This window comes from Coenobita brevimanus, chromosome 64 (genome assembly GCF_032717465.1).
Source record: "Coenobita brevimanus isolate Jiangsu-jjx chromosome 64, ASM3271746v2, whole genome shotgun sequence".
In the NCBI taxonomy this organism is placed as follows: Eukaryota; Metazoa; Arthropoda; class Malacostraca; order Decapoda; family Coenobitidae; genus Coenobita; species Coenobita brevimanus.
Window position 1 is genome coordinate 2,646,874 of NC_137017.1, and position 13,454 is coordinate 2,660,327.

Consider the following 13,454-nt stretch of genomic DNA (forward strand, 5'->3'; position numbering starts at 1 on the left):
AGAGGCCCCTGCAGTATTGATCACTTCCACCACAGTCTCTGGCCTCTCCTCGCCTTTTCCTCTTCCCCCCCCCTCCTCCCCCCGTCCCTTGTCTCTTCCCGCTGGGGGTGACTGTCCGCGATTTATGTTATCGATTAAGGACCTGTATAAATATTAAACTGAATATCGCTGGTTTATAACTAGGCTACATATGCACTACCTTCAGTAACGGTGCCGTACCAGTATAAATATTATGCTCTAAGTAATAATGGCTATTTAACGGTACGGTATACAGTACATAAATAGACACCCATACGTAGAAAAGTCTACAGAAAGACCTAAGCTCAATATGGAGTTTTCTTTCATAAATTCTAACGTAAATTCAAACGCAAAACTGCAAGGCTCGTCCGTGGCAATAACTCCTTCCCCTAAACCGTCACTACGGCAATACCGGTATCTTTTATACTTTTCTCTCTCTCTCTTCAGGCCATTTTATTCAGCTTTGGAATGGCTTTTTGAACTACAGGAGTTAAATATTGCCTTCACTAACCTCTTCATTGCTAGAGGTCTGTCAAGTTAAATAATATGGCCTGGTGGTAGAAAAAAAGAAATGGAAAAATAAGTCATCGGATCAAAAGGGTTAAAGCACTTACCCAACTCTGCAATCCACCGAAACAGGAGAGTTCCCGAGCGCTTTCGTGTATTTACACCTTCAGGAACACAATGAGGAAGCCTGACAAGCTCCCTGGGGACCTGACTAAAACGCAGGGAGCATACCAGCAGCCAACCATAATAACGCCATTAAGAAATTAAAGTAAACATTAGATTCTAGTATGGTACCTTACCATGTGGATATGAGCATATTTATGAGTCATATGCATCTAATCACCTCTGACAAAAAGAAACCAAGCCTACACTCAAACATTTCACAAGTCAAAGATAATTTATCTTACTGCCTGCCATCTCCCTGGAGAATTAAAAAAATTACATACCAGTTGAACTGTAGAATGATACTAAATTTTAAGGTAATGGAATGTATCATGAAATCATGAAAGAAATACCGTATGTATATATATATATATATATATATATATATATATATATATATATATATATATATATATATATATATATATATCAGGAGATTCCTATATTCCGGGGTACGATCACCGGCGGTTGCAGGGTAACCTTGCTCAGGTGTAATCCCCACTCTTCCCTCCCGAAAGTCGCGAAAAGGGAGATGTGAGAAATAAAATCCAGCTTCTCATAACCAAACGGAACAACAGCCTAGGAGACAAGTTTGGTATTAGACATATAAGCAACCCACCTTGTGCTGTTTAAGACATTAACACTGAGGGCAATTGAATCGTTCAGTTTTTTGACTACCTGTACCGGTATCTGTTTTAGTTCATTTGCAAGTTTAATAATAAAAAAAATATAATCACTTGTACAACTATACATGTGATACCAGTATAGGATATAACAGCTTAAGAGTACAGTACCGGTAGGCTATCTGTATCTATTTCTTCGTGCATGTGCAGTTGTTATCTCATCCGTACGAGAACAACGACAATTAAACATCTTAATACTAATAAACCATTCGTACCCTAACTATATTAGAAGAAATGCACTCAAAACGATCATCATACAAAACCTAGCCTAAGCAGCGTACACAACTCCTTCAGTCGTAAGACAATGTTCATTATGTCCTAGCCTACGTCACACTATAAAACCTGAGAGACCCCTTTTGTAGTGAAGGTGTTATTTAACGTGTTATATAGCCTACAACCACAAAGGGAAATCCTTCTCACAAAGACGAATATCGTGTATGAACTACCGGTATGTCACTGTGAAATACGTTGGCTAATACAAATTTATCTTCGGGGTATATAAATTTAACAGTCTTCATTACTGTCTGTAATATACACCGTATAAGCTTTTGTATTGATCAGACCTGCAGCAATAAAACAACTACGGTATGGCACGTTTACTTTAATCTGACAAACATCTCAGACTCCTTTCAGTTCAGCTGGGGGCTAAGTGTACTGAAACGGAGAGAAAAATCTGACTAGTAACCAAGAAGATCCATTCGTACCTCAACTACAGCATATCTGACAGACATCCCAAACTCCTTTCAGCTATGTTGAGCAGACGGAAGGGAAATCTGTCTAGTAACCAAAAAGATTCATTCGAACCTAATAACTGAAGCTCACCGTTTCATGTAACCAGGACTTAATTCATGAGAGCGACCCAGTTCCCTCAGATGAAAGCAAGCCAACTAGAACTTAACATTCGTTAGCTCGAGCAACTGGAGCAAGGTAAGGTTACTCCAACACCCGAATCTCCCTAACGCCTTTTCTTTAGCGATTTATATTCCATACTTTACCTTACTGCTCTCTGGCATGTTGATTTTATCTTTTAAATACGGTACCAACATGGAGGGCAAAAATAACACACAAAGGATTATTTTTGAGCTGTATGTAAAAATAATCCGGAAAGGAAAAGGTGGTAGGGAGCTTCCTTAACTGACGAGTGACCAAGACTCAGTGTTGAAAAAAAGTTCGCGGAGTGACTATAGCCTAGTCCTTTTTACCTTAGCCTGGCCCTGATGTCTTTTTTTTTCCCTTCTGCAACTTATTTCACGTAGCTAGTTCAGAAGTGGAATAAGACATCAGTATGGCGCTACATCCCCTCCATACCACTTTTTCGTGACTGGCATCATATTCTAGGATTTAAACTCCTGCTGTGACTCCGTATTCAAGATGGAGATGGCAATTTTAGGCCAAGATAGAGTAAAACTGACTTGTTTCCCGGACTTCCCCATAATACAGGCCATACAGTGAACCGTAATTACCGGTACTACATTCCACGATTAAAGGAATTCATACGATGTCACCTTGCATTATACGGGAAAAGTGACATAATAATTTGGCCACAGAAGTTTAAGTATATCAGTCCCCTAACCACGCATGTCACTGGCCAGTAGGTGAGACTGTTTACTTAATGGATTTTGCGTTACGATGAATTACAACCAGAAAACAACCAGTAAGCTGGGTAATTTTCTCGTTTCAGCCCATACTCGATTTGGTGATAAATAATTTCTTATATCATAGTGTTATTTGTTTGATTTTTATGTTCATTTCTGTCGGAAATGGCCAGTTTTTTTTACCCCTCCCCCCCCCAGATAAAAAGAACTAAGTTACAAGCCATTCTAGGCATATAGCTACCCTAAACCCACTTAACCTAACGCAGATCCCATGCAATTCAGTCCTACCCAAAACAAATTCCACCCTTACGTTAGTTATCGGCCTTACATTCCTGAAAAACAAGATCAGAAATGGGAAAACACCTGTTACTCTCAGAAGCCACGGGGAAATTGCCATGCAGCACCTGACCTGATTTGGCTTGAGTAAATCACGTGACTCGCTCTGGCCGTAAACTGGCTAGATTAAAAAAAAAAAAAATTCCGTCATTGTCGATTTCCGACAGAAGTGTCTTAGATGAAAAGGTCTTTGCACCAATGAGATTTAACCCTAGAACCTCCCAAAATACGGGCTGAAACGATAGTAAGCTAATTAAGCCCTCTTATTTATTAAATCAGGAACACTGACTACTTTGTTATTACGTGGCTAAATATTTAACCAGTCATATAACGTAACATTCTCCATCAGGCTATTCAGTGCTGATTTTCAGTGAACTAGTACAATTCATGAACGGAAGTAGGACTCTACCATAAGACTGGGTAAAAGGTATCAGTATTTCATAAGTACTGGTACTGTAGATTCATATTATTCAATGTTGATTCACATTATTCATCAACCCAAATGCTATTAAGTGTGGAAAGATAATAAATGAAGGGAGGCTGGGACTTGTGGCTGAAAATTCTTCATTACCCCTCGAGTTCGAAGTCTCCAAAACTGGTGGCAGAAAGAATGAAATCTATGAGAAGGCCTTTGATTGAAGGGGTTTAAGTGGGCAAGAATCCGACAGTCCGATAACAGGTGATAAGGCGTGAAGAACCTCACACCTCTTATCTCCAGCTGTCACTAAGAGGATCAAATGTGGATAACTTTATTCTTTTTTACTTTCATTTTTCTCTTCTTATAATCCTGTGTGAGGAACTTTTTTTTCCCCTCCAATCTCCAGCCGTTATTAAGAGGGTCAATAACTTCCTATGGTTTCTGTTTTTCTCTTCTTAGGATCAAGTGTAGGGAACTTCCTTCTCCTCATCTCCGGCTGTCACATACAACTTGTACCACCTTCGTCTTCTGTTTCCGGCTGCCACCAGAATCAAGTAGCTAAATGAATCTTCATCTTCTCTTATCTCGGGTTCTTACTAAGAGGATCACGTGTAGGGGAACTTCCTCCTCTTACCTCTAGCCGTCACTGAGAGGATCCAGTGGCTACAACGAAACCATATGATACAGTGAATACGCATCGCACTGAATGGATCTGAAGAACTAAGTACATCCCTTCAATAAGGAGTTCTCCAAAGCTCAATGACTAAAATCGCCAGTGGGAGCAGGAGTAAAATAAAGACGTGACCGTACTAAAATAATTAACTGGGACTGTCTTCCCTAAGCTTTAACAAATCGTACCTTACTAGTAGCACACAACCCTTTCATTCATTAAACTATTTTCTTCAGCTTAGAGGACGTTTGGAATATATGTACATTGTTTCAATACACTACCGTGGGCTACATGTAAGTAGGTCAAGTGTGTAAGTAAACCCATAAACAGATTATTAACATGTACTTAATTACCGTAGCTGGCTTATACGGTGACCGGAGACGTAAAGCGAGGGAAGGTAAAACTGGTGGCAGGCTCCCCCCAACATACACACGGCGGCAGCCCCCTCCCCCCCGACACATACCTGTATGGAGACAACCCTCCCCCCCGACACATACCTGTATGGAGACAACCCTCCCCCCCCACACACACAGATACGCTCAGAGACTAACAGACATTATACGGACAGAAATACAGTAGGTTACGGTAAATTTTATACCCTATACTGTAGCCTAGGTTTTCCTGCCTTTCACTAACATCAAAAGAAATCTTGGGTATTTTTTCCCCTAGCACTAACTGCTGTCAAAACTTATATAGTCAATCGGGGTAAATAAAAACATAGGGCAAGTTGGAGTAAAAAGTAACACAGCCCTGCCAATCTTTATCTGTTGCCTATTTTTCTAGTTTTTGATGTGGTGATAGGCCTACCTATACTCCATAGGCTATTATGTGCAAGCAGATTTGCCCAACAATGATTTGGTGCCAGGTTATGATCAAACGAAGATTTTTTGTTTCATTTTCTGCTCATTTAACTTTTTTGGCCTTTTTACTTTAAGTAACTTTTTTGGCACTTTTACTTTAAGTAATGCCATCTCAGGTGCTTTGAATGCACTGCATTCATTCTGCTTTCAGGTGATCAGTGACAGTTGCCCTTAAGAGCAAACCAAGACACAAGACCTGCCTGCTTTTGCAACTCCAGCATAAATGTGGTTTTTTACCCCGGGTACAGACACCCCCCCCCCAAAGGGGTAATAAAAAACCTACGTTACTTATTGCATCTAAAAAAGAACAAAGCAAAAAATACAACAAAACAGCAGTGTGACGTCAAACAAAGCTTCACGTTGAAGATAAACTTCATGGAAAGCAATACAATTATTTTTCTGAAGAAGCAGAAGTTCACGAATGCTTAACAATTGCAGTTAAGTTTGGATTTCCTTCTCCTACAAAGGCAAAACATTAGAAGAAAGTGAAGTTTGCATGGATCAGTCCAAACAAGTAAGATACCAGTATATACAGTATAAAGGACAAGAAGACACACAGAGAGCGCATTCCTCTGTCACGTGATTGCAGGATCCTGATCCGGATTGGGATCTGCCCCCAAATTTAATCATTTCTTTTTTGGCCCATGGCCTACTCTTCCACAATATTTTATTGAAATTCATCGAGAACTTTTAGAGACATTTTGAGGACAAACAAACAAGAAACACACAAACACAGGTGAATACATAACCCCCAACTTCGTTGGCGGAAGTAAAGCCTTGGTTCATAACTGAAATCATGTGTCTATATTCAGAATGTATTCTGATTATTTTTTTTTTATCTAATTACAGGTTACGTATAAATGTGTTGTAGTCATAAACAAGGAAAATTAATGAGTTTTTGGAAGCTGTAATTCCATTAGTTTCAGAGTTTTTGTTATCTATCTATCTAACTATATCTATCTATCTATCTATCTATCTATATATATATATATATATATATTCTATCTATCTATCTATCTATATATATATATATATATATATATATATATATATATTCTATCTATCTATCTATATATATATATATATATATATCCATCCATCATCCAATCCTACGTTGCCCTATGAGGAGCGCAGGAGCCCGGGGTAGGCAGTCGGTCCTGACATTTAAGGTGAGAGTGACCAACCTCACTCATCCCTGAGTGGCATTACGTGAGCATTACCACCGCTTGGATATAAACCTTCACCGGCTCAATCCGACTGGAGAACAATAATTACCCACTAAACCACCAGGCGCCAAAATTTAGTTATATGGTTACCACCCAGCGTAGTAAATAGTACCCTGGTGTACAGGAAACCATTTGGCTTGTCATTCAGTGTAGAGTCACCCACAGGCAGAAGGAAAAGCAAAGAATGAAGGAATGAAAGACAGAAGAGGGAGTGTAAAGTCACCCATAGGCAGAAGGACGAGGAAAGAATGAAGGAAAGAAAGACAGAAGATGGAAGGAAAGAAGGATGGAGAAGAGGACAGACCAGACACCCGAGAGCAGCAATACATTGAGTGAGTGGATGGTGAGCGCCCCCACCTACCACAAATACATATATATATATATATATATATATATATATATATATATTTTTTTTTTTTTTTTTTTTTTTTTTTTTTTCCCCGAGAGCGGTTATATTTTCCCCATTCACTGAGGTAAAAAAAAAAAAAAAAACATTCTTTAAAATTTCAGCACTGACTGGTTGTAGAACTTTCATTCATATGTCATGTTTTAGGTTGTTATGTCTGCCCACTTGCTCTGAAACAGGATCAGTGATGCAAAGTTAAGGTAAATTGTTTTTATTTACCCCAACTGACTCTATTACATGCTCCTCTCACATGATTATACCCACCGAACACGTACAGAGCGACATATCTGGCAAGAATGAATACTAGATATTGTAGTCTATTAGTGGCTGGCAAATCTATCAGTTTCTTTAACCCATTGGAGCCCGGTGTCCACAGTAATGAACACAACTGGGAATTTTCAAACCATAATACTGTAAAGTAGGGAACCCCCGGGTAGGAACCTATGAGCTTCGCGACTATGAACCGATAGGCGGAAGGCGGTACGCCAAGGGCCCTCCCGGAGCAGTGCCCCGTCCAGCAACGCTGGGATCCAATGGGTTAATGGCTGGCAAATCTATCAGTTTCTTAATGGCTGGCAAATCTATCAGTTTCTTAATGGCTGGCAAATCTATTCGTTTCTTTAACCCATTGGAGCCCAGCATCCACAGTATTGGACAGAACTGGGAATTTTCAAACCTTAATAAAGTAGGGAATCCCCGGGGAGGGCCCTATGAGCTTCGCGACTATGAACCGATAGGCGGAGGGCGGTACGCCTAGGATCCTCCCGGAACAGTGCCTCGCCCAGCAACTCTGGGATCCAATGGGATATGGTACGTTACGAAAAAGTAAAGATAATATTGGAATAACTGAATCCTATGGAGCAAATGGCGGGTGAAATAATGGCTTCAGAGAATGCATGAGGGTACTACAAGAGTAAGAACAGAGTGGAGGGACAAGGTTAAACTGTGGGATACAAGTGGGACTAATGTGTACCATGGGAAGATGAGTAGTTAATGACAGTGAAAGAAATACTGGGGATCATATTACAATACTTGGCAACCCCTCACAGGATGCGGCAACAGGAAATTGATAGAACACACAGGTAATCATGAAATACTGCCTCAATGACTCCTAGCAGTTTTTTCTTCACCCACAAATTTACACTTTTTCACTGCTGCTGGGCAACAGGGCACTTCATTTAGGCTATAACATCATAGAATTTTGTTTCAGTGATCCTAGCACCAGTCTTCAAAATCTGCCTCATGTATCTAATCCTTCTGTTATAGCTATTAGTTCAGTACTCTACACCTACACATGTGGTAGGAACTAGCTGTTTGTTTATTTATTTATTTTTTTTATTTTTTTTTATTTTTTATTTTTTTTTGGAGAGAAGCGGGAGGGCTAATGACTGTGAAGGGCAACACTTTCGGAGCTCGCTGATTTACATACCGGTACAATCAATTTCAGGCCGCAACTGGTTTTTTTTTTTTTTTTTTTCGGAAAAGACAAAGAAGGTGTATGCATGAGCACAACTTAGGCTAAGAGATGAAGATGTATAAAAGTACCAGATGCAAGAACTTCGAGACTCTTCGGTTAATGCCCCTAATACAGTGTGGTGTGTGGTATGGTATGGTGATTTTGTGTGGTGTGGTGTAAGAGGGTGGTGCGGTGTGATAGGGTGATTTTATGTGATGTGGTGTGAAAGGGTGTGTGATGTGGTGCTTTCGTGTGTGGGGGGGGAGGGGGAACGCTTAAGTCCCCATACAGTATTGTACTGGGGTGAAACACCTCCTTTCCGAAAATAGTTTGTGCGAAACAGACGGACAGGGTTCCTTCTAGAAACGTTCCAGCATTCAAAAATACCTGAAATTGTTTTATGAATCTGTCCTGCGTCACACCAATCATTATTCTTCAAGCGATTCTAGAACAATATTAACTGACCGCTCACCACCAGAGGACTTATGATGCATAACCTAATAGCCAGTTCCGGCAGATTAATTGTACAGCCACGGGGAGAAGTAATGATGCAAACCTGCTCGATAATAATAATTCATCATTCATTCATTCATTGCCAGACGCCATGTATCCCAGACGGGGTGGCCAAGGACTTAGAGTTAATTGTTTTACAGGGAGGGGCACTAATCCTCCACCAACCCCACTTGACACGTAGGGATATCCAACAGCATCTGGTGTTCCCAGGCGGTCACCCATCCAAGTACTAACCAGACCCAAAGTTGCTTATAATAATAATAATAATTATTATTATTATTATTATTTATTATTATTATAGTAATAGTAATAATATTAATTCAATCTCTCCCGTAAGGTACGCTAACCTTAAATGGAAGAAAAAACTGTGAATCGAAAATTCATAATCCCTCTCATCCGGTGCGCTACCTTTATACGGGAAAAGGAATTACAAGCGGGGAAAAATAAATAAAATTTTGAGGCTACATTTACATGGAATAAAAATATGGGATGTATGAAGAAATACAGATATCTGTAGGTTATATAAAAACAAAAAAAAAGTATATATAACCAAACATTTTTTAACTAGATTTTCCTCATAGCGATACCCGTTTTCCTTGCAAAGAAGTGTGTGTGTGTGTGTGTGTGTGTGTGTGTGTGTGTGTGTGTGTGTGTGTGTGTGTGTGTGTGTGTGTGTGTGTGTGTGCAGTTTATCTATTCGTTTAAAATCCACTTTGAAAATAGGCGATAGACCTTAATCCTTTCACTAGCTGATGTCCCCACTAAGATAAATAAATGACAAATTTCTCGAACTGAACATTCCAATAAACCCTGTCAGTAAGATGGAGTCATATTTACTCTTGGTACGGAGAAAGACATCAAACTTTCTTTTTTTTTAATGCGAGGAAGATGGAACTAAAGGCCAGGAGCCTACAATTATTGTTCCTTCCAAGAGAAAAACAAAATACAAGAGAGAGCCAAATTCATCCATTCATTTCGAGATGCCTGGACACACTGCGTTTGAAAGACTGGAGATCATAGGAAGCAGGGAATACACACATAGGGAGACAGTTCCAGAATTGACCTGTAGCATAAATGAAGGACTGGGAGTAACTGTTAACTCTTGCACTAAAGAGTTGGACTGAAAAGGGATGAGAGTTTGCTGCTAGACAGGTGCTACGCGCCCGTCGTAGAGGTGGAGGAATGCATGCAGACAGTTCAAAGGAGCAGTGACCATTGAGGTAGCGATAGAAAAGAGATAAAGATGCAACAACGCGGCGATGAGACAGAGGTTGAAGGGAGTCAGTAGGAGGAGGAAAGCGATAGAAAAGAGATAAAGATGCAACAACGCGGCGATGAGACAGAGGTTGAAGGGAGTCAGTAAGAGGAGGTGAGTTAATGAGACGAACAGCCTTTGACTCCACCCTATTGAGAATAGCAAAATGTGGGGAGCCTCCCCACACATGAGAGTTGTACTCCATGCAGGGGGGGATAAAAACCCTGTATAGAGTCAACAATTGTGCAAGAGTAAAGAAGGAACGGAGTCGGCTTAGCACACCTAATCTCTTGGAAGCAGATTTGACAAGAGATGTAATATGATCTTTCCAAGATAAGTCCCGAGTAAATGAAACCCCAAGCATGTTCAAGGATGATGCAGGATTAAGCTGAGTATTATTAAACATTAGTACCTGTGGAAGATTTTGTCGGGTTGATAAATGTAAAAACTAAGTCTTTGTGTCGGGTTGATAGATGTAAAAACTGTCTTTGATGCATTAAAAATAACCAGATTATTTTTACCCCAGTCAGAGATACGAGCCAAGTCAGACATTAGGTGTGCCATAGCCTCATCCCTTGTTTGCTGAAGTAACTGCTGAGATGGACGTTGCGGGAACCGAATGGAAAGGTGAAGGGTGGAGTCATCAGTGTACGAGTGGATAGGGTTAGATGTACTGCTTAGAAAGTCATTGATGAATAAAAGGAAGAGAGTTGGTGATAGGACAAAGCCCTGAGGAACACCACTGTTGATAGATCTAGAAGAACGATGGCCGTCTACAACAGCGGCTACAAAACGACCAGAAAGGAAGCTAGAGATAAGGGCACAGATAGAAGGACAGAAACTATGAGAGGGCAGTTTGGAAATTAAAGATTTATGCCAGACTCGATCAAAAGCCTTTGAGATGTCAAATGCAAAGGCAAAGCTTTCACCAAAGTCCCGAAAGGAGGATGACCAGGAGTCTGAAAAGTAGGTGAGAAGATCGCCAGTGGAGCGTCCCTGACGGAACCCATACTGACCATCAGAAAGAAGGTTGTGATAGGAAAGTTGCTTTAACATTTTTCTATTAAGAATAGACTTGAAAACTTTTAAGATCTATCTATCTATCTATTGCCAGACGCCTCAATCCCGTTCGCGGTGGCCACAAACAAATCGCCTCCACGTCACCCTGTCCCCCGCCATTTCACTGCCCCGCTCCCAACCCACACACCCCTCTCTCATATGCCTCTCCACTCCATCCCTCCATCTCATCCTCGGCCTCCCCCTCCCTCTTCCCCCCTCCACCTCACTCACATACACTCTCTTCGTCAGTCTTTCACCCTCCATCCTCTCCACATGGCCAAACCACCTCAGTGTATTCCTCCTAACGCTTCCTATCACATCCTCATCCACACCACAATGCTCCTTTATATCCTCATTTGTCAGCCTGTCTCTCCATGTGACTCCACAGACTCCTCTTAAATAACTCATTTCCACTGCTCTCACTCTTGACTTGTGTCCTTCCAGCAACGTCCAAGCTTCACTTCCATACGTTAGAGTTGGTATCACGATACTGTCATGTAGTAACTTTTTCACTTCCATGCTCACTTCCCTGTTTCTTATCACTGCTTTCAAGGAACCAGCAACCTTTAACTTTTCAGATACAGGATGTTAAAACAATTGGACGATAGTTAGAGGGTTGGGAATGGTCACCCTTCTTTGGGACTGGCTGAATGAGAGCAAACCTCCAGCAAGAAGGAAAGGTACAAGTTGATAGACAAAGGCTTGCTGACTGGACACCGAGAGAATGTAAGCGTAGCAGAAAAAGGCCAGACAGGAGATGGAGAGATGAGATAGAGAAATTTGCAGGGAAAACGTGGCAAAGATCGGCTCAGTCAAGGAATTCGTGGAAAAGGTTGGGGGAGGCCTTTGTTCAGCAGTGGACTAGCTATGGCTGATGATGATGATGATGATGATATATATATATATATATATATATATATATATATATATATATATATATATATATATATATATATATATATATATATATATATATATATATATATATATATATATATATATATATATATATATATATATATATATATATATATATATATATAGACCCTATATATATCTATATATATATATATATATATATATACCGTTCATACATACTATATATACAGTATAATCTTACACCTTGAACCAAAGGAAGTCTTTTGTATTCTAGCCTGCTATCACCAAATCCATTAAACTTAGTAGAGCACTCTAGTAACTTTTCAATCTCTACAGTTCGAAAGCCTCAATAAAACCATGTGAGGAAAGCAAGACTAGTAACTTAATACTAATAAAGTCCAACAGCTGAATATGTTATACGGTATTTACAGTACCAGCATCATCAAATAAATGACATCATTCAACGTGCATCCCACATCTTAAACTCACTCACCTTGAAACTGTAGCCTTGACACTGAAGATCTCTTGATTACAACGTCGAGACATAATCCAGAAGCGGTGAGGTAACAGGATACTTCCGACAGCACAACACCACACACACCACAATAAACTACACTCGCCTTGCGACACTTGAACACTAGATCGTGCACACAGACAGTATTAAGACTGATGGTAGAAGTGAATAAGCACTAAGTCTCATAGAATTAAGTACACAATAATCATTTCAAGCTTGCATTGCAATCTGTAACTTCTTGACACTTGAAAAAGCACTTCCCTCCGCCACTTCGATCACTTCATGTTAAGCAAGGATATTTTTATTCCACGTAACGTACTCATAATTCACGTGATGCACAAGCTCTATAGTCACACTTCATTCTCGCTAGGATGTTAAGTCTCCCAGGAAAGCAGGGTACTCACTTTTCATGTTAACAAAGTACCGGTACTATGCCAAGGTAAACGTTACACATGCCACAGTAACAATGCATTTACAATCCACGTTACCAAGTTTCGCGTTTTTTACACTTCATGTTATGCACAATATTCCCATTTCACGTTTTGTCATTACACTTCACGCTGCTTGGGTCAAACTTCATGCCAGGAGGTCACACGACAACGAACACATTCTTGCAGTCTCACATAATGTGGGGTCGCTTTCTTGATTCATTCGCTTTGGTCATTTCCTGCAACAATATGAAAGGCAGAGGTTACACAATTTATAACCTATTAAATTACTACTTTTATGACAGTGTCCGAACATTTCGTAATTATCAGTTAAACAAAACCTTTAATTATTCTTGTGATAACTGTCAGTAGACTAATTAAAGTCCTTCCTCATAGTTCTTTAACAGTTATATATACATACATATTAAGAATGTTTCAGTCTCAGGCTCGTATGACTCACTCTACTAAA

The 13,454-nt window shown here is 40.0% G+C and overlaps 1 long non-coding RNA gene across 1 annotated transcript in view; it reads right to left on the minus strand.

Moving 5' to 3' along the window:
• Positions 1-12,723, minus strand: part of LOC145404622 (uncharacterized) — a 51,012-nt gene extending 38,289 nt beyond the window's left edge. Inside the window, exon 1 of the long non-coding RNA XR_013898212.1 lies at positions 12,537-12,723. This is a non-coding gene — a long non-coding RNA (uncharacterized LOC145404622). The remainder of the gene's footprint in view (positions 1-12,536) is intronic.
• Positions 12,724-13,454: the final 731 nt, after the last annotated feature.